At 46.0% G+C, this 19,030-nt stretch overlaps 1 protein-coding gene and 1 long non-coding RNA gene across 2 annotated transcripts in view; one reads left to right on the top strand and one right to left on the bottom strand.

The window, feature by feature from the left end:
* BCAR1 (BCAR1 scaffold protein, Cas family member) overlaps positions 1 to 19,030 on the bottom strand; it is a 111,699-nt gene that overhangs the window by 45,552 nt on the left and 47,117 nt on the right.
* On the top strand, positions 8,195 to 9,861 carry LOC144455585 (uncharacterized). Its single transcript, XR_013484296.1, has 2 exons — positions 8,195 to 8,343; positions 9,687 to 9,861. It is a non-coding gene; the product is annotated as an uncharacterized LOC144455585 (long non-coding RNA).

Consider the following 19,030-nt stretch of genomic DNA (forward strand, 5'->3'; position numbering starts at 1 on the left):
ATCCTAGAACCCTGTCCCAGACTCCCTGGGCCAATTATACAATTTTGACCCCCAAGCCAATTTCACAGTATCATGGGATCACAGATTTAGAGAAGGGACTTTAGAGGCCATGGAGTCTAAATACGGCTGTTCCCATCCCCCCCCCCATTTTGCAAATTCATGAACTGAGGCTCCAAGAGGTAAAATAATCTCTTAACCCAGGTCCTCCTGACTCTATATCCACTTCACCATGCTTTATGCCAAAGAACCGACCTGGCAGAAGGAACCTCATTAACCATCTTCACTCTGAGAGTACAGACCCAGTTATAGGGAAAGACGAAGCCTCACTCTCTTATCCCTCCCTGCTCCAGGCTTCTCCAGAGAATCAACATCACAGGATGTTGACTTCATTAACTGTGCAAATGTCATACATGACGTCTTTGGTTGCCTAGAGAGTAATGGAAACAGGTCTAGGACTCTGCCCTGGTTGGAGAATAAACAGAAGTCAAACACTTAAAAAACCAAAAATCAAAAACCCAACCCAACACCCTCCCACCTCAAAAAAAAAAATGGATCATAGGGGGAAAGATCTGCTGGTCTTAGCATCAGAAGAACTAGCCCATGTCGGTTCAATGATAGCTCTTGATACTTCTTGCCTATATGAGCCTGAGAACTGAGAGGTCCAGGAGATGCTCTAAGACCACATACTTCAGAACAGTCGTCAGTTTGCATTGGCAGAGGGAAATTCCTCTACTTGTCTACAATTCTCTGACTCTAATGAGTGTAAGGGGCACCCTGTACTCATTCCACACCATAATGGCACCAGGCACTGTGCTCCCGTTGGGCCTGCAAAGACAAAAAGGAAACAGTCCCTCTCCTCAAAGAGCTTATTTACTACAGGAGGGAAACAACGTGCAGCAGATAAAGTAAAAATGAAGGTGGGAAACCTGAGCAATTTTCAGCAGGGAGAACATCAGTAAGGGGGAGGGGGAAGGGGCTTGGTCTGGTATAGGAAGTGGCCCAGGAGCTGAGCCTTGAAGGAAGCTGGGGGGTTTTAAGTGTCCAGTGTGTGAAGGAGAATAATGATCACTAAGCCTGGAGAGGGAGGCTTGGAGGCAGACTGAGATCCTCTAGATACCAAAGGATTTGCATTTTAGCTGAGAGGCAAAAGGGAGTGCCTGGGGCAGATCCGTGCTTCAGAAATATCCCTTTGGCCGCCGTGTGGAGGATAGGCTGGAGAAGGGAAAGGATGGATGCTCTTGCAATAGTCCAGGTAAGAGATAATGAGGGCACACGTGAGGAAGGATGGAAGAAGGGACGAGAGAGTGGGGTCACTGATGACACACAGGGGCGAGGGAGGGGGGAAGAATGGACCAGGAGCCTGAGGTTGTGATCCTTAATGACTGGAAGAATGGAGGTGCCCTTGACGGAAACAGGCATGTTTAGGAGGAGGGGCTCATTGAATGAGTTCTGCATTGGACATGTTGAGTTTAAGATGCCTGTTGTACATTCAGCAGAAAATGTCCAGTAGGCAGATGGTGACATGGAACTAGAGCTCAGAGAAGAGGGCTGGATACAGCAATCTGGGGGTCATCTGCATAGAGATGGTAGGAGAATCCACTGGGGCTAATGAGGAGGAAGAGTGTTGAGAGAGAAGAGGGGCGAAGCAGGATGTAGGCCTGGAGTGCATACACTCACCTACAGGAGAGAGAGAGAGAGAGAGAGAGAGAGAGGGAGGGAGGGAGGGAGGGAGGGAGGGGAGAGAGAGAGAGAGAGAGAGAGAGAGAGAGAGAGAGAGAGAGAGAGAGAGAGAGAGAGAGAGAAATATGGAGAGAGAGAGAGGGAGAGAGAGAGATGGAGAGAGAGTTGTGGATTTTGATCCAACAAAGGAAATGAGAAAAGGGTATTAGACCATCTATAAAACCCAAGGAGAAGAGAGTATCCAGCAGGTGGGAGTGGTCAACAGCAGCAATGACCTCTCACGCCCATGGCCTTTCCTCCATTGTCAGCTTTCTGGTCCTTTTCTCTAGAAAGATAATGACTGGGAAAAGGTGAAAAAGAAAAGAAAAGAAAAGGCCATGGGAGCAGAAGCCCATTGGTTACCCTGGAGGAAGGCTCTCAGTTGAGCAATGAGGTCAAAAGCCAGACTGTGAAGGGACTGAGATGGAAGTGAGAAAAGCAAATGGAGTCAATGAGTCAAGACAGCTTTTTCTAGGAGCTTGGCTGTGAAATGGAGGAGAGACACGGGATGTTAGCTTGAGAAGAGGGAAGGTTTTTTTAAGGCTGGGAATGAGACGGGCAGGTTCATAGACAGCAAGGATAGAGTCGGAAGGCTCTTCAAGGGACAGCTTGAAAATAGGAGAGCGACTAGGGACCGGATGTGGGGAGGGCGAGAGAGCAGTGTGAACCCTTGGAATGTGGGATGCTGAGGACCTGCCTCATCCCCGCCCTGCCCTTCTAGGAATCTCTATCACCCTTCCCCACCTTCCAACCTTCTTGTGACATCCTTCCAATGACAATCTCCATGTCACAGCCTCAGCTTCTCACCTGGAGTTCTCACCCCGCACATCAAATCTGTCATCAAGTCTTGGCCTTTCTACCTTCTCAACATCTCCCTTAAGGTGCCTTCTCTTCACTGACAAAGCTACCCACTGGTGCAGGCCTTCATCACCTCACACCTGGGTTATTGCTAGAGCTGCTGAGGAATCTCCCCACCTCCAGTCCATCCTCCACCCAGCTTACTAAAGTGCGGATTGCCTACTCGATAACTCCAATGGTTCCTTACTGCCTCTAGTATTAAATATAAAATCTGTTTAGCACTTAAAGCCCTTCACAATCCTACCTGTCATTCCCCTCCTTGTATTCTACATTCTCACTATATTGACTTACTGCTTCAGTCATTTTCAGTCATGTCTGAATCTTTGTGACCTCATTTAGGGTTTTCTTGGAGTGGTTTGCCATTTCCTTCTCCAGCTCATTTTACAGATAAGAAAACAGAGGCAAACAGAGTGAAGTGACTTGTCCAGGGTCATATAACTAGGAAGTTCTGATACAGGATTTGAACTCAGGCCCTCCTGACTACAGACCCTGTTCTTTATCCACTGTACCACATAGCTGCCCCTCCTACAGTCAGTGGAGTTCAAATTCAGCCTAAGAGACTTATGAACTATGTGACCCTGGACAAGTCATTTTAACCTCTGCCTGCCTCAGTTTCCTCATTTGTAAAATAGGGATAATGATATAAGATGAACATTTATTAAGTGCCTACTATGTGCCAGGCACTGTGCTAAGCTCTGGAGATACAAATAAGAAAATAAAATATGAAAAGAAGAAACAAGAATAATTTTCTAAATTTCCCTAATTCCTAACTCTAATGAGTATACGAGCTCCAAACATTCATGAAATGACAGGACTCAACAATCTCATATGTCATACATGTGCAATCGTGCAGAATATATTTCCATACTAAATACTAGCTATTGTTATAGGACACTAGGCAAGACATTTGGTCCCCTAAGCCTCAGTTTTCTCATCTGTAAAAGGGTTATTACAGAGTTGTAAGGAAACTAGAAGAGAAATGTGAAGCACGCCTCTCATTACAACTAGTCCCTTCTTTGCAGAGTCCTGGGCACTAAGCTGCCACAGGCTGCGTTATCTACAGCAGCCCCATCTCAGTGGCCAGCGTCTCTAGGGGCCTCATCATTTCCCCATCGGTTTCTCCAAAAGCATCTCCAAACTGCCAGGGCAGGAAGCTTTGGAGAGCCCTGCATCTCAAACCCGCTGCAGACATCTGATCTGACGTCACTGTCACCACCTAGGAGCTCAGTCCCTGGAGCGAAATACCCAGACTCCTCGGCACCACAGGTTTGAAGCTGGGCAGAACTGACTCAAACTTTCCTGCTTCCAAGATAAATATCGGGGGGGGGGGGGGAGGAGAAGCAGTGTGCCATGTGGGGACCAGGCTTCCTTCTCTGCTCGGCCCTGCCTCTGGCCTCGTCCCAGGAACACAAGTCAGGACAGGCATGACGCCAGGGGGCTGCACTCTGCCGGACATGCTCCAGACACAGTGCCACTTTTGAGTCAAAGTTCTATCTCCGTGAATCAAAGTGTTCTTACCTGGTGTAGTGCCAACCTCAAAGCCAGTCCAGAGGGCTTGGAACAGTCCAATTTGTCTGAGTTCTGGTTGGACACTGGCTAGGACCTTAGCATTTAGCACAATGTCCGGCACATAGTAGGCACTTAATATTTCTTTCCTTTCTTCCTTCTTTCCTTCCTCCCTTCTTTACTTCTTTCTTTCCTTCCTTCCCTCTCAGATTTTGAAAACTATTAAAAGACTGATTAGGGCCACTGGCCACAGTACTGAAAGTGCTGGCCCCCTGGCTGTGCCCTGTATGCAATGCTCCATCACCCATCTCCAGCCATGCCTTTACCCAGGCTCTTTCCCACATCTCTGGGCTGTACTGCCCTCCTCACCTTTGACTCTTAGCACTCCCAGCTTCCTTCAAGGCTCAGCACAGGCTTCTCCTTTCTACCAGAAGCCTTTCCTGACCCTTCCATGCGGTTATTCAGCCTTCCACCCGCACCATTCCTTTGGGTATACCTGGATTTACTTCTCCATATCATTCCCCCAAAAGAATGTAAGATCCACGAAGGCAGGGGCTGATTTCTTTTTATCTTTGTGGCCCTGGCCCCTCGCACAAAACAGATGCTTAACGAATGTTTATCGAATGAAATGAACGAACAGCACATGGCCTTGGGGAAATAGAAATATAAAGAGTTGTGTGGTCAGGAACAAGGAGGACCCAGCTGTCCTGATGCCAGGGGCCACAACAACACCTCCTTATGTAGGAGGACAAATTTGGAGGAGAAAGAGGTCCCTGAGATCATCAATTCAACCTCCTCATTTTTACAGATGAGGACAGTAAGAACCAGGGAAGGCAAACAATTTGCCCAGAATCACACAACTAAATATATGGTGGACTGGGGAGGTGAACGGAGGACCTCTGGTTGCAAGTCCTTTCCAAAGCATGATTATAGGTTTTTTCATTTGATCCTACCCCATAAAGCAGACATGGGGGAAGAAGGTGTTCCCCATTTTACCTGTAAGGAAATTGAGGCCCAAAAGGTTAGGATGGGGAGACGGGATGACATTTTAGAAAGGACACTGGATGGGCACCAGGATGTTTGGATTCTAATCCCCAAACTATACCTTGCTGTACAACCACGAGCAAAACACTTAATATCTCTGGGCCTGTTCCCATGGCCACAGCATAAGGAATTAGACTCCATGTCCTGTATTACCTAAGTAAATTACACAGTGAAACCTGGGCAGAACTGGAATCCAAGCCTCCTTCCCTTGGACCCAGACTGCTTTCCCCATGCCCTACCCTCCTCCTCACCAGCAGCCCTCACCTATTTTTTTTTTTGGTAAAAAGGGGATATTGAGGTGAGGCTGGGGGCAGGTAAGGAGGCTGGGGGGCAGATAAGGAGGCTTGGGGGCAGGTAAGGAGGCTTGGGGGCAGGTAAGGAGTCTGGGGGGCAAAGGGGAACATCCCTGGGCAGCACATACAAACTCTGCCCACGGGTAGTCTTGACAGAGGTGTATTCGGAGAAACATCACTCCAGACTTTCGGCAGTCCAAATGTAATTGGGGCAAGGGATTCACTCAATTCAACTGAGGATTCTCAGAGGGGAAATGAAGAATCAGGCTGCGCAGGGATGGGTTTTTTTTTTTAATGGAACAAATATCCTGTCCTGGGACATAACCTCATTTAGAAGAAATCATATTTCAACATAATTGACACTGCCCTAGTTCTTTGCCCTATTACTTCCTCTCACCAGCCCCAAGAGCACAAGCTTATTAAGAAGGACACCATGTGGCAAGGGGGAAGGGGGGGTTAGGATGGCATGGGATGGGGCAGGATCCCTTTCCAGAAGCTTCTCTCAGTCTGAGCCGAAAGAGAATGGAGGCATACAGGCTACACCCCTTTATTTTTGGTGCTCTACATTCATTTCGTAGCAATTTTCTATCTGTTCGTGGATGAAATCTAGAGAGCCTGGAAATGTCTGACCTACTCTGCCATCTTTCCAGAACACCCCCACCAGCCCTCTCCCTTTTTTGATGCTACTGCCTGACCTGAGGAGATGGCTGACCCAGTCTCAGCAGTGACAGAAGAGATGGAGGGAAGAATTCCATTCAACCTTGAATCCCTGCTGCATACCCAGTCCCTCCCCTCAAAGAGCTTACATTTTAGCAGAGGGAATCATAACTACCTAAGGCACTTAAACCTGGTATCTGTGAATATTTTTTAAAAAACACTCTTGATAATTTTTCCCAATATGATTGGTTTCCTTCATAATTCTATGTACTTTATTTTATTCATTTAAAAGCATTATACTGAGAGGGGGTCCCTAAGAACCCTCTTCCCCAGAGCACCAGTGAGATCCAAGACACACAAAAAAGGGTAAGAACTGAGGTCTCTCATTCTTTTCCTGGTTGTATTGGAGGTGATGCAGACATCCAGAGTGATTCTTAGCTTTTTCAAGTAAGAGACTCCCCTTTTAAAGCAAAATTATATCTTATACACTGCTATCCCCCTCCCCATTATGGACTATGTACACTCACTTATTCACATATACATGATAAAAAAGAAAATGAAAAATAAATACAGTATGATTTAAAAAGCTACTATAAATTTGGTAACATCTGTAAAATAATGATACCTACATAACTATAATAACTGAAATTTATATAGTATTTGAAGGTCTGCAAAGTCCTTTACAGACATCCTTACACAGACTCGGCGGGTAGGGGGGTGGGGGGCTGTGACAGTGTGGGTTCTTAACCTCAGCTCCACAGACTCCCCAGGTCGATTTCAGAGGGCTATGAACTGGGATGGGAAAAAAGTTCATTTTTGTTTCACTATAACTAGTTTCATTTGTCACCCCATGTATTCTCTTTTTATGACATTTTAAAATATTATTCAGACTAATAGTCTAGGCTTCCCTAGACTGCCCGCAACAGCCCAAAATGTTAAGAACTCTTGTGTTACAGGTAGGCAGTCCCATTTCAGAGATAACAAAACTGAGTATCAGAGAGGTTAAGTCAGAAGTAGGGCTAGCCACTTGCTCGTGGACCTGAATCTATTAAGGAGGGATATGAACCCCAGGCTTCCAGACTCCAAGCCCAGCCCTGGAGTGTAGGGGAGCATTCAAACCTGCTTTTCTACATGGGAGATGTAGGTTTGTTTTGCCAAGTCATGTAGCAGATTTTGTTAGATGTAAGGTGCCCATGTGGAGCTGAGGACCCCTTGGGATGTCTCCATGGCAGCCCCAGCTCCCCTCAAGCCCCCTAGGCTCCAGGTTGGGAATCTCTGCTATAACATGGGACAAGGCGGGGAAAATCTTTTCCAAGCCTGGTTTGGAGAAGCAGTCCCACTACTTTATAAGTGACCCATTCTTGGGTTTGGAGTAAGAGGGAAGGGCTCTTTGGGGAAGAATTCTTCATCATTAGGGAATATCAGACCCCTGCCCACTGCCCTCACTTCCCTGACCCTGTCATCTAGGCATCTGGTGTTGTCAGGAGAGCTGAGGGAAACTCACCCTTCCTTTTCTCATCCTCACCCACAGGACCTGATCCCAAGGGATCTGAGACCCAGAAAACAAAAAAGCCCAGGGCCCAGGGCCTGGGGAGGGGAAAGACTAATGAGGATTTCTATGGTTTTAGTGTAGATTCAGAACTGGTAACTGCTCAGGGAGAGGTTCCTGATCTGAGTCTCTGACATCTCATTTCCTAAGGAGGTAAATGAAATCCTGAGCTCCTCAGAGCCCCTTCTGCAGCCCAAACAAGGTGGGTGGGTATGTGTAGGCCAAGGCTGCTACTACATTTGTTTGTTAGAAATCCAGGGGAAGGGGAGAGGACATTTACTATCTCTTTGATAATAGCCACCAAAATGCACAGCATCCCCAGAAAAAGAGGGAGCTGTGTGGGGGCATCAGTGCACTGATATGTGTCTCTACGTGCCTCCATGTATCTCTCTTTCTTTCTGTGTGTGTGAGGAATTGGGAAAACACTTACAAAGGCATTCCAAGAATTTGTTCCTTTTCCACTTAAACATTCCCCTCATCTCCCCCTTTCCCCCCCCTTCCCACCCTATTCGCTTCCCAGAATGGCATTTCCTCTTCGGAAATATTGCCCTTCAGGGGTTACCTTTGCAATGTGCCACTGAGCTGAGGAGAGCCACTCAGCTTGCATCGGTGAAAATTATTACCACATGGACTGCTCTGCCCAATGTCCCGTGCAAACCCCCACCGACAACAACTCCAGTATCCTGGGAGAGGAGGAAACCCCTCAGGCCCACACAGGTCAGTGGATGAATGCAGTCAGACTAGGTCAGGGGGATGGAAAAGCTCGGGGAAGAACGGGATGCCAAGACCCTCGGGACAGCCTTATGGCAGCCATGCCCAAGGGGGAAAGGGACACCAGAGTATTTCTTCTGGGTGGAGAGGGATTTCCCCTCTCCCACTTTCACAGCTGACCATTTTCTGAACCCATTTACACAACTCTGAAAGACTTTAGAAGTGATCAAAGCAGTGACTGGAGATGAAACATACCTCTTATCTCTTGGCCAGGAGTTGATAGATTAGAGGTAGAAACTAAAAAAAAAATTTAAATTCTGATTTGAGTCAAAGGACACAATTCAAATTCTGGCTTTGACACTTACTAGCTGTGTGACGTTAGGCAGAATTATTTCCTTTTCTGGATCTCAATTTCCTTATCTATAAAACAGAAGGCCTGAAAGATGACTCCCCCAGGGCATTTCCAGCTCCAAATTCTCCTTCCCCTGGACACCCTTATGGTGCCAGCCCCCTTTCCTATCACTGTTACAGCTTCTCCCCTTATTGTATACTTTCCAAAGGAGGACCAGGTGGTAACTCATTTGATCTTCATTGATTCCAAGGCCTGTAGCCAAGGAGCAATTCCTTGGCTCCCTCCCTATCACCTCTCTCCATTTTTTCCTGGAGGCTGGGGCAGTGAGGGCAGAGCAGTGAGCCACCCTCACGTATTGGGAGATGGATTGGGCCGCTATTCCAGTACAGAATTCTGTAAATCTGGGCAGCTTTGATGGAATGGGGCAAAAGTTGTCACCACACTGTCATCATTTTTCTGGACATACTTGGTCAATAAGGTGGGAAGGGAAATGGAATAAACATTTATAGAACACCTTACACGTGCCAGGCACTGTGCTAAGCTCTTTTTAAAAATATTATCTCATCTGATCTCACGACGACTCTTTGAGGCAGGTCTTATTATTATTCCCATTTTACAGTTGAGAAAACTAAGGCGAACAAAGATTAGGTGACTTGCCCAAGGTCACACAGCTAGTAACTACTGGAGGTCAGATTTGGACTCAGGGGTGTGCACTATGGTGCCCCACCCCCCACCCTCACTGCCCTGCTGCCTTTAAGGGAACAGTTAACAGATACATTGACCTTCAGATCAAGGTAAAGATAAAGATAATAAAATACCTCACCTGGAGCAGGAATAAGGATGACCTAAGGGAAAGGAAGCCAGCTAGCTCAGAGATCATACTTTCACACTTCCGGGATTATGTGCCAAAGAGGATATTGACACCAAGAAAAGACTCACCTGTACAAGGATAGCTACAACAACATTGTTTTGTGCTAATATCATACCTCTTTTACAGGTGAGGAAACTTGAGACAGGAAGAGATAACTGACTTGCCCATGTCCCAGAAGTGTCCCAGGTTGGATCTGAACTCAGGTCTTCCTGCCTCCAAGTCTAGTCACTGTGCCACCTAGCTGCCTCTACTAAAGAACAAGGCTTTCTGTTAATTAATAAACCATTTTCTATGCAATACATTGGAGACTATAACATTAACATCCAAATATAGTGGCTCTGCGGTTACTGACAGAGAAAAACTTATGTGACAGAAATCTTTCCACATCTCCACTGACCTTCCAGTTTCATTCTTAAAAGCAAGCTCGCTCGCTCTCTCCTTCTTCTCTCTTCCTCCCTCTCCTCCTCTCTCCTTGATAAAGAAATCAATCAAATATTTGCTGGGTGAGGTGATTTCTAGGCTCTTTACATTTCCAGACAATCTGTGCTAATGTCTTTTCCTTTATCAATTTCCTAGTTTTCAGCATCAGCAGTTTGTTTAAAAATAGGTTGGCCAGCTCTGATCAATATAATGATCCATGACAATTCCAAAGGACTCATGATGAAAAATGCTATCCACCTCCTGAGAGAAAACTGATGAACTCTGAGTGCAAATTGAAATATAACTTTCTCACTTTCTTTATTTTTCTTGGGGTTTTTTTTTGGTGACATGGCTAATGTGTAAATATTTTACATGACTCCACAGGTATAATTGATATTGACTGCTTGCCTTCTCAGTGGGTGAGGGAAGGGTTGGGAAGAGGGCGAGAATTTGGAGCTCAAAAAAATTTTTAAATGTTAAAAATAAATAACAACTTTGAAAAATAGGTCAGCTAGAGCTGACTCAGTTGGGTGTGATATCTTTCAGCTAGTTCTTCTTCTTATTCATTTTAATGCTTGCTCCAACGAGTTATAGGTCTACTCACCACTGTCTATTGATTTGAAAATAACTCCTACATCAGTAATTAATCATTTCCCTTCTATTAAAATATAATTTAATTTGCTGTGATGCAGTTTCATACCACGTTCTGCACCTACTGCCTCTCTTCTTGAAATGTTCACGATATGTAGGATTTTTTCCTATCTCCTTCTGCACCCACCTTTATACTGAATTCACTGAGTATTAAAGTATATACTGATTTATTTTAGATGTTCTTATCAAGTTCTTCATTGAATTTATCGCTTTCTGCAAGAGATGTTGGTGCAGAAGCTGCAATTATTTTCATAATGGACTCTTCTGCAAATGCTTATCATGAGCAATGCAATGCAGGATGACCAGGCATCTTAAGCAATGAAGTCATTCCTGGAAGAGGTCAAGGGACTTAAAGAATGCCTCTCTCTACACCCCAGGTTGTTAGGGAAGATAAAGGGCTCCTAGCCCTTACAGATGTAAGACTTCAATGGGAATGTCAGTCTTTTGGGGGCTTTCAATTTCAGTGTAAAGAACAGTTTTTGCAGAGAAAATGGAGGGGGGGGGGGAAATTGAACAGATACGCCTTTTCTGTTGTTGTCAGTTATCCACTATCCTATCCATCCCAAGCCAAGATCCTTCTTTGATCTGTTTTTCCCCCCAAGGTCACACAGGTGGGGTTTTTAAAACCCACCCTTTCATGCTGTCCTTAGCTTCCCTTGCCACTGGGCTCAGATCATTCTAAGCTAAAATGCCTGGCATTTTTAAAGGACCATGACACACTTATATTCATCTTCTCTTATCTGACTTTGATTTCATTTTCATTTCTGAACCTAAATTGGTTGGTGAGCTCCCAGGGTATCCACGTGGGCTCTTCAGACCAATCCCATTTTTTTTCTCATTAGAATTTTCTCTCTTGTATCTTCAGAATTTTATCTTGAGCATCTCTCTCTTTCCACTTTCCCTGAAGCCTTTTATTCCATGGGATCCTGTCTATTTTTCCTCTGAACCTTTTGAAATCTACTTTCCTTAAAACCAGGAGACTTGTCAGATAAACTCTGCCCATATTTCCTTTCCTTCTCCATCACAAATTCTGAAGTGGAACAGTCACTTCCCCTCAAGGTTGGGAAATTGTGTGTATTTTTTAATGACCTCAAGCTTCTTCCTGAAACAAATGACCAAATCAAGATTTTTTAAACACCATTCTTCAGTTCATGCTGTATGGCTGTGATTCAGAGGACACCAGATTCTCTGACGATTACAGAAAAGTGGATGGTGGGTGTTAATAGGGGGCAATATGCTGACACAGAAGGGACATGAAAGATGGCATCAGAGAGATGGATGACTAGAAAAGGAAGTGGGCTGGTCATGAAGTAAGTGACTGTGAGGGAGAATCAATGGGTGGACAGCTCTTGTATCCACTGGCATTTACATAGCATAAAGAGAGATGGAAGAGGGCTTTAGGATATGGATCATAAAACTTAGACCTGAAAGGAAATCTTAGGAGTCATTAATTCTAACCCCCTCATTTTATAGATGAGGAAACAGAGGCCTACGAAGTTAAGGGACTTGTCCAAGCTAGTAAGTGTGAATGGCAGGATTTGAACTCAGGTCCTAACTCCAAATCCAGTTTTCTATCCACTACTCCATGCTGCCTCAAGACAAGAGTTATACAAGATGAAAAGGCATGGATAGATTTTGATTTGCATCTCTGAAGGAAATACCCATAAGCATGAGATATCACAGATCCAATGAAATATGGAAGAAGCCCTCTGTAATAGAGCTTGGACATTTGTTGGAGAGTGTCTAGTGTGTTTAAACAAAATATATCAATAAACTAAAAGATAAAATAAAAAGGACCAAGATCTGGGTTTGAACTCTGGCTCTGCCACTAACTTGCTATGTGACCTTAAGCAAGTCACTTCACCTTTGGGCCTCAGTTTCCTTATCTGTACAAATGAGTGGGTTGGATTAGATAACCTCTAAGATCCTTTCCAATTCTGCCATTCTGCAATGCTCTTCTTCACAGGTGTCAAACGCTGGGCAGGCCAAACCAGATTAAAATTGTAACTGGGAAATACTTAAAATGAATGGGTTAGTGGGTCCCATCTCTATTTGAGTTTGTTGTTATTACACTACATGAACACATATTTCTTAAGGCTTCTAGGATTCAAATAGGTGGGAACTAGACGGAAAGAGGGTAGGGTGGAAGCGCACGACCAAAGTGGTCATGGGGTGGGGGAAGGGGATGGTGAGTAAGCCCTGCTGGCTTGGGCTGATGGGAAATCAAGTTGGAACAGGGCAATGTCCAAGTCATCGCCCTCCGTCCTAGGAGGTTCTGGCCTTTCCTCTGTTTCGATGACTCCATTTTCTGAGCTCTCCAAACAACTGCAGGAAGTTGTGTCCAGGATGAGAGGAGGGGCCCAGCCTGGAGAAGGTCCTGGGGGTGGCCCCCTGAAAAGGCTGGGCAGGAAGGAGCTAGGGGCCATGGGGCTGGGAGGCCCAGCATTGGGGATTCCTTTGATAGAATGTAGTTGAGCAAGTATTGGGGGGTATTTGTAGCCAGAAGCATTTGGAAGGAGAGAGGTTTCAGTGGCAGCATCCAGATGGGAAGAGGACAAAGGCTCAGGGAGGAGCTAGTTTCTGATATGAGTTGCTCACGAGTGGAAAAAACACTGGCCTCAGAATCTGAAGACCTCTGCTGCTGTTAACGAGATCTTTTTGTTTCCTTTCTGTAGTGTAATTGGAAAAGGACTGCTACCATTTAAATCCCAGCTCTGGTTTTACTAATCCCGTGACCCTGGGGCTGAGAACCTGAACCCACCAAGGTCCCGGGAAGGGCTGTGCCAGCCTCTGAAGAAGTCCAAAGATCTCACCTGCACAGTCACTCCTGACATGGGTGGGGAGAAGCAGAGAAGGGGGCTCAGTCAAGTCACTTCCCATCTCTTGACCCTAGTCTCCCCCTTTATCCAATAAAAGGGTTTGATTAGAAGAACCTGAGGTCCCTTCCAGCCCTGACACTCCAGGGTCCTGCTTCTCTTCATAAATCCCTCGGAATGCAAGGCAGGAAAAGGAAGTCCTGCAAAGTCACTGGAGTCTGGATTTAAAACCTTCCTCTGATGTTTATCGTTGCCAGGACCTTGGCTAGATAGTACAATGGATCAAGTGAGTGTTGGACTCAGAATCTGGAAGACCTGGTTTGAATCCTGCCTCAGATACTTACTAGCTGTATGACCTTGGCTTACCCTCTCTCAACCTCAGTTTCCTCATCTGTAAAATGGAGATAAAAAAATAACACCCACCTCCCAGGGTTGTTGCTTGGATCAAATGAGATAATATTTACAAAGTGCTTTGAAATCTTTAAAGCAAAATATAAAGCCATTATTCTTATCATTATCATCATTAACATAATAATACATTAAGGTTTACAAAGTGCTTTACATAGGCTATCTCTTTTGGTTCTTACAACAACCATGTGAGGTGGGTGCTATTATTATCCCCATTTTGCAGATGAGGAAACTGAGGCTGAGAAAAGATGACTTACCCAGGGTCACACAGTTGATGAGTATCTGAGGCTGGATTTGACTTAGATCTTCCTGATTCTATTAATTAATTACTTTTTGTTTTGTTTTGTTTTGTTTTGTGAGGCAATTGGGGTTAAGTGACTTGCCCAGAGTCACACAGCTAGTGAAGGTTATGTGACTGAGGTCGAATTTGAACTCAGGTCCTCCTGACTCCCAAGGCTGGTGCTCTATCCACTGTGCCACCTAGCTACCCCCATCCTTCTGATTTTAAATCCGGGTCTCTATTTCCTCATCTGTAAGGAAGCCCCAAGGGGGTTGGACTAGGTGACCTCTTGGGTTCCCCCCAGCTTGGACTCTAGAATTCTATGATACTGTAACTCTTTGATACTAAAGGTCCTTACTGGGCAGCTTCAGGCAAATTGGACTAAACAACAGCAAAAGCCCTTTCTTGCTCTAACACTTACGGTACTATGCTGCTGCCAAGTGTGGTTCAGTCATTTTCAGTCTTGTCCCCCCATGTGGGGTTTTCTCGGAGTGGTTTGCCATTTCCTTCTCCAGCCCATTTGACTGATGAGGAAACTGAGGCAAACCGGGTTAAGTGACTTGCCCAGGGTCACACAGCTAGTGTCTGAGGCCAGATTTGAACTCATGAAGATGAGTCTTCCTGATCCAGGCCTGGCACTTTATCCACAGCGCTACCTAGCTCCCTTCAAGGGCTAATAAGTATAGGAAGGTCCAGGTAAGAACACTCCTACCCCTACCAGCAGTGAGGAGCATCTAGTTTCTGACCCCCTTTGGATTCTCCTCAGTTCAACGAGGGCTTTATAGACAGGCAAGGGCCAGGGCCCTTGGGCCAGGATCCCTTCACAAACAAATACATGTTGAATGAGGAAGAGAGAGGTGAGGAACCCCCAGGAAGGGACAGGGAGGCAGGTGAGGCCCCAGAGCAAGCCCTCGGCTACCACACGAGCACGTGAACCTCACTAAAGTGACACAGATGGGATCCAAAGCCAGGTCTTCTGACCCAAGACCTCGTGCTTTGTTCTCCCATATCCCATGATAATAAGTGCCCAATGAGGAGGACAGACAGTAAGAGATGAATCCCATGGAGGTGAGACCTGGTCATCCCGCCTTTGTGCACCTGAAGACCCCCATCCAGTGATGGGGAGCCCCCTGGCCTTGACACAGCGCACTGGGCTTTTGCAGAGCTCTAACTGTTCTAAAAATGTTTTCTTGCTATCTCCTGCTCTGTTTTTCCTTACATCAAGACGATCTCCCATGCCCCTCCTAGCTCTAGAATCCTCTGAATGAAAGCCCTTAGGAGTCAATCAGGGAAGAGGGCATTCCTTCTGTCTTTGAATTTCCTCACCTCTTACTTTCCTGAGGAAAGTGATCCATCCATTCTCTTCAGACTAAAAACCCACAGATAGCATCTCCCACCCTGTCAGGAGGTGGTCCTTCTCTTTGCCAAGGCCAACCCACGACCTGTGCCCTTGATCCCATCCTCCCCCTTATTCTCCAACGAATTTCAACCTTAATCACCCCTCCTCTCCAATCTTCAACTTCTTCTATCTATTGCTTCCTTCTCTCTTCCCTCCAAACGTGCCCAAGCCTCCCACATCCTTAAGAAAACCCTTCCTCTTGGGTAACTGTACTATTTCTCCTTTCTCCACTCAACTCTTAGAAAAAGTTATCTCCACTCAATGCCTTCCTTCCCTCTCCTCCTGACTCTCCATCTCCATCCCCCACTCTTTGCCCTGGTTGTCAGCCATGCCTGGCATGTACTTCTTCCTTCTCTCCTCTGCCTCACAGAATCCCTCACCTCCTTCAAGACAAACCTCAAGCATCACCTTTTACACAAAGCCTTTCCTGATCTCCCAGTTGCTCTCCCTAATTACTTTGTATTTATCCTCTTCCTATTTATTTTATATATAATAATAGATGCACTTGGATGTTGTCTCCCTTAATAGACTGCAAATTCCTCTAGAGTAGAGATTATTTCATTTTTTTGTCTTTGTATCACCAGTTCCTTAGCAGTCAGCCAGTCAGTCAACAAGCATTTATATGTGCCAAGCACTGTGCTACGCAGCACCTGGAATTCCCAACAGCCTGCTCCTTTGAACTCAGATGACATAAAATCTGGGAGCCAGAGCAGCTCTGGCGATCTCTTCCTCTCAGAACGGAGCTGAAGAAAGGAAGCTGATTATGAATCCATAGACTTGGGTGGCATCGCTTCCCTTCCCCTCATTAGCTAGACCACCCTGGGCTAGTCACTTCCAGGGGCTATTGGTTTCTCCTCTATAAAATGAGGTTAGACTAGAACACAAATTACTGAGCCTTTCTGTATCCTGGACCCCTTTGGTGGAATCACATTTTTAAATAATTGAAGGAAATGATCCATTTCAGTTAGGGGTTTGTGAAGTTCACGAACCCCTTGAAATCCAAGTTCACAAACCTCCTAAAATCAATAGGCTAGCTGAACCAGATGAGCCCTGCACCAGATGACCTCCAGGGTTCCTGCTGTCCCCAGCTCTCCAGCTTGTTCTACAGCAGCCGGCAGCCCTTGGGTGGTGCCAAAAGCAAAGGATTTGGAGTCAGAGGTGCAGATCTCACTACCTATGGACCTCCCTAAGCCTTGGTTTCACTTACAAAATGAGGAGCTTCTCAAGTCCTTTCCAGGTCCAACATTCCCCTAAGCTAGATTGGCAATTCTGGGTTGTCAGAATGAAAGGATTTCCTGGAGCCAGAGGTTAGAGCGGCCAGTGCCAGAGGAGAGATGGGAAGGGAAAAGATGAACTTGACCTAGAAACCCAGAAGGAGCTGACTCTTTCCAGCGGGGCAGAAGCTCAGAGTTTGCAAATGAGCAGAATGTAGGAGCCAGACTTGGGAATGGGGATGGGAGCCCACCTCTACCTCTGAGGCCATCCCTCATCAACTCTGCAGGGTTTTAGCACTGAGGCTGAGATCTCCCCATGTAAGCCTCTGAGACTAATAATGATAATAGCTGACATTTACGTGGGAGTTTAGGGCTTACAAAGCGCTTTACATAATTATCTCTTTTGACCTTGTCTTGGGCCCCATTGGCAGAGCTAGGGAGGGAGCTGGGAAGGTCTATTACCTTTGTTTGCAGAGAACAGAGGATTCTGTGGTCCTGCTTCAGCAACAGCCTCAGCCTGCCTTGGGCAGTTCTGTGTCTAAGACCGGGCTCAGATACTTGGACAAGTTCACACAGGACCTGGACAGCTGAGACAGAGTCCTGCTCCAAGGCCAGATATTATGACAAAAAGGGCCGAGGGGACACTGGAGGAAGCAGTCCTTCAGCAGGGGAATGATCAGAGGGCTCCTTCCAGGCGGGGCAAAGGGCCAGGTTCTTCAACCACGGGTTACCAAACATACATCCTCAAGTCTGTGCTCAACTTCTCTGTGCCTCAGTTTCTTCATCTGTCAAAGGGGGAGAATGATATCTGCCCTATGACCTCACCAAGTGCTAAGATGAGGGTAAAGATGCTTTTGAATGTATAAATGCCAGGTCCGAAGTCTGTCCTCTTCCTCCAATTCCTGGCATCCAGGAGATCTCATTCCTAAATCATCCCTACCAGTGGTACCCCATTCTTTTTGGAAAGGGATTCCCTAAACCCCTCATCTCTACTCAAGGAGGGCCTTCCATGCAATGGGACTAAACCAACCAATTAATCAGCATGGTGCCAGGCACTGTAACAGACTCTGGTGGTGACAAAGATAACTGCAACTGGCCCCTCCCTCAAGTAGTTCTCATTGTACCAGACTGATACTGACTCTTTCTTAGAGAGATAGGGTGGTTTAATGGAAGAGAGAAGAAGCTGAAGTCCTAGCTTTGTATGACCCTGGGAAATCTTTCATCTTTCACAGCTTCCATTTTCTTATTTATAAAGTTGGTGTACTGTCTACTACCTACCTTACAGGGCTAGTGCATGGAAAAACCTGGAAGGGCCATCCAAAAGTGAACTACTAGAACAACTATGATTCCATTGAAGAGCAGAAATAATGAAAAGAAATGGGAGGGGGGTTGCCAGACAACAGCTGTTCCAATCTTCTAGCTGCTGCCGCTTCTGCAGAAGTACTGATCAGCTAAATCCCTCTGACAGTGAGCAAGGGGGAAAGAGGGCATAACACATTTTAGAAATTTTAGGCCTCGGGGGCAGCTAGGTGGTGCAGTGGATAGAGCACCAGCCTTGGGAGTCAGGAGGACCTGAGTTCAAGCCCAGTCTCAGACCAAACACTTGACACTTACTAGCTATGTGACCCTGGGCAAGTCACTTAACCCCAATTGCCTAAAAGCAAGAAGAAAAAAAAGAAAAGAAAAGAAAAGAAAAATTTTAGGCCTCCACTAGCCATCAATCTGTTGGGTGCTAAATGAGTGAGGGAATGAATGAATGAATTGGGGTGTAAAGAAGGGGAGTCAGGAGATAGGTCTTGTATCAGCACCAGCCCATAGCTGTCTGGATAGGTGCCATTACCTTTCCAAAATGGTCCTTTCCCTGAACAAACAGACTACTTTCAGGAAGGCAGTTGGCCAACACAGATAGGGAAATTGGGAGCTACTGTGCTGATAGAAAAGGCATATTCTGGCCTGGCTTCTACTGGCTGGGCAGGTAGTCTCAGGGTCCCTTGACCTTCTCTCTTGTCAGTCAGGAGCCTCTGCCAGAGGGAGGCAGCCTCAGATAAGCATCAAATGTGCATTGATAGGATAACAGAGTTTTTAAGCAAGAAGTTGATCCTTTTACAGATGAGGAAGCCAGGACCCCAGAGGTAAAATGACTTTCCCCAGGGTCTCAGAAGCTGCTCCCTGGCAGGTCTCTGGACTCTCAACAAAGTTCTTTCAGTTACCCCAGGCTATTTCTCTCTTCTTTCTTCTCTGGGGGGGGGGTGGGAGGGGCCTTTGGATGCATGTAGGATATT

This window comes from Phascolarctos cinereus, unplaced genomic scaffold (assembly GCF_003287225.1).
Source record: "Phascolarctos cinereus isolate Bilbo 61053 unplaced genomic scaffold, phaCin_HiC Scaffold_2;HRSCAF=192, whole genome shotgun sequence".
Taxonomy (NCBI): domain Eukaryota; kingdom Metazoa; phylum Chordata; class Mammalia; order Diprotodontia; family Phascolarctidae; genus Phascolarctos; species Phascolarctos cinereus.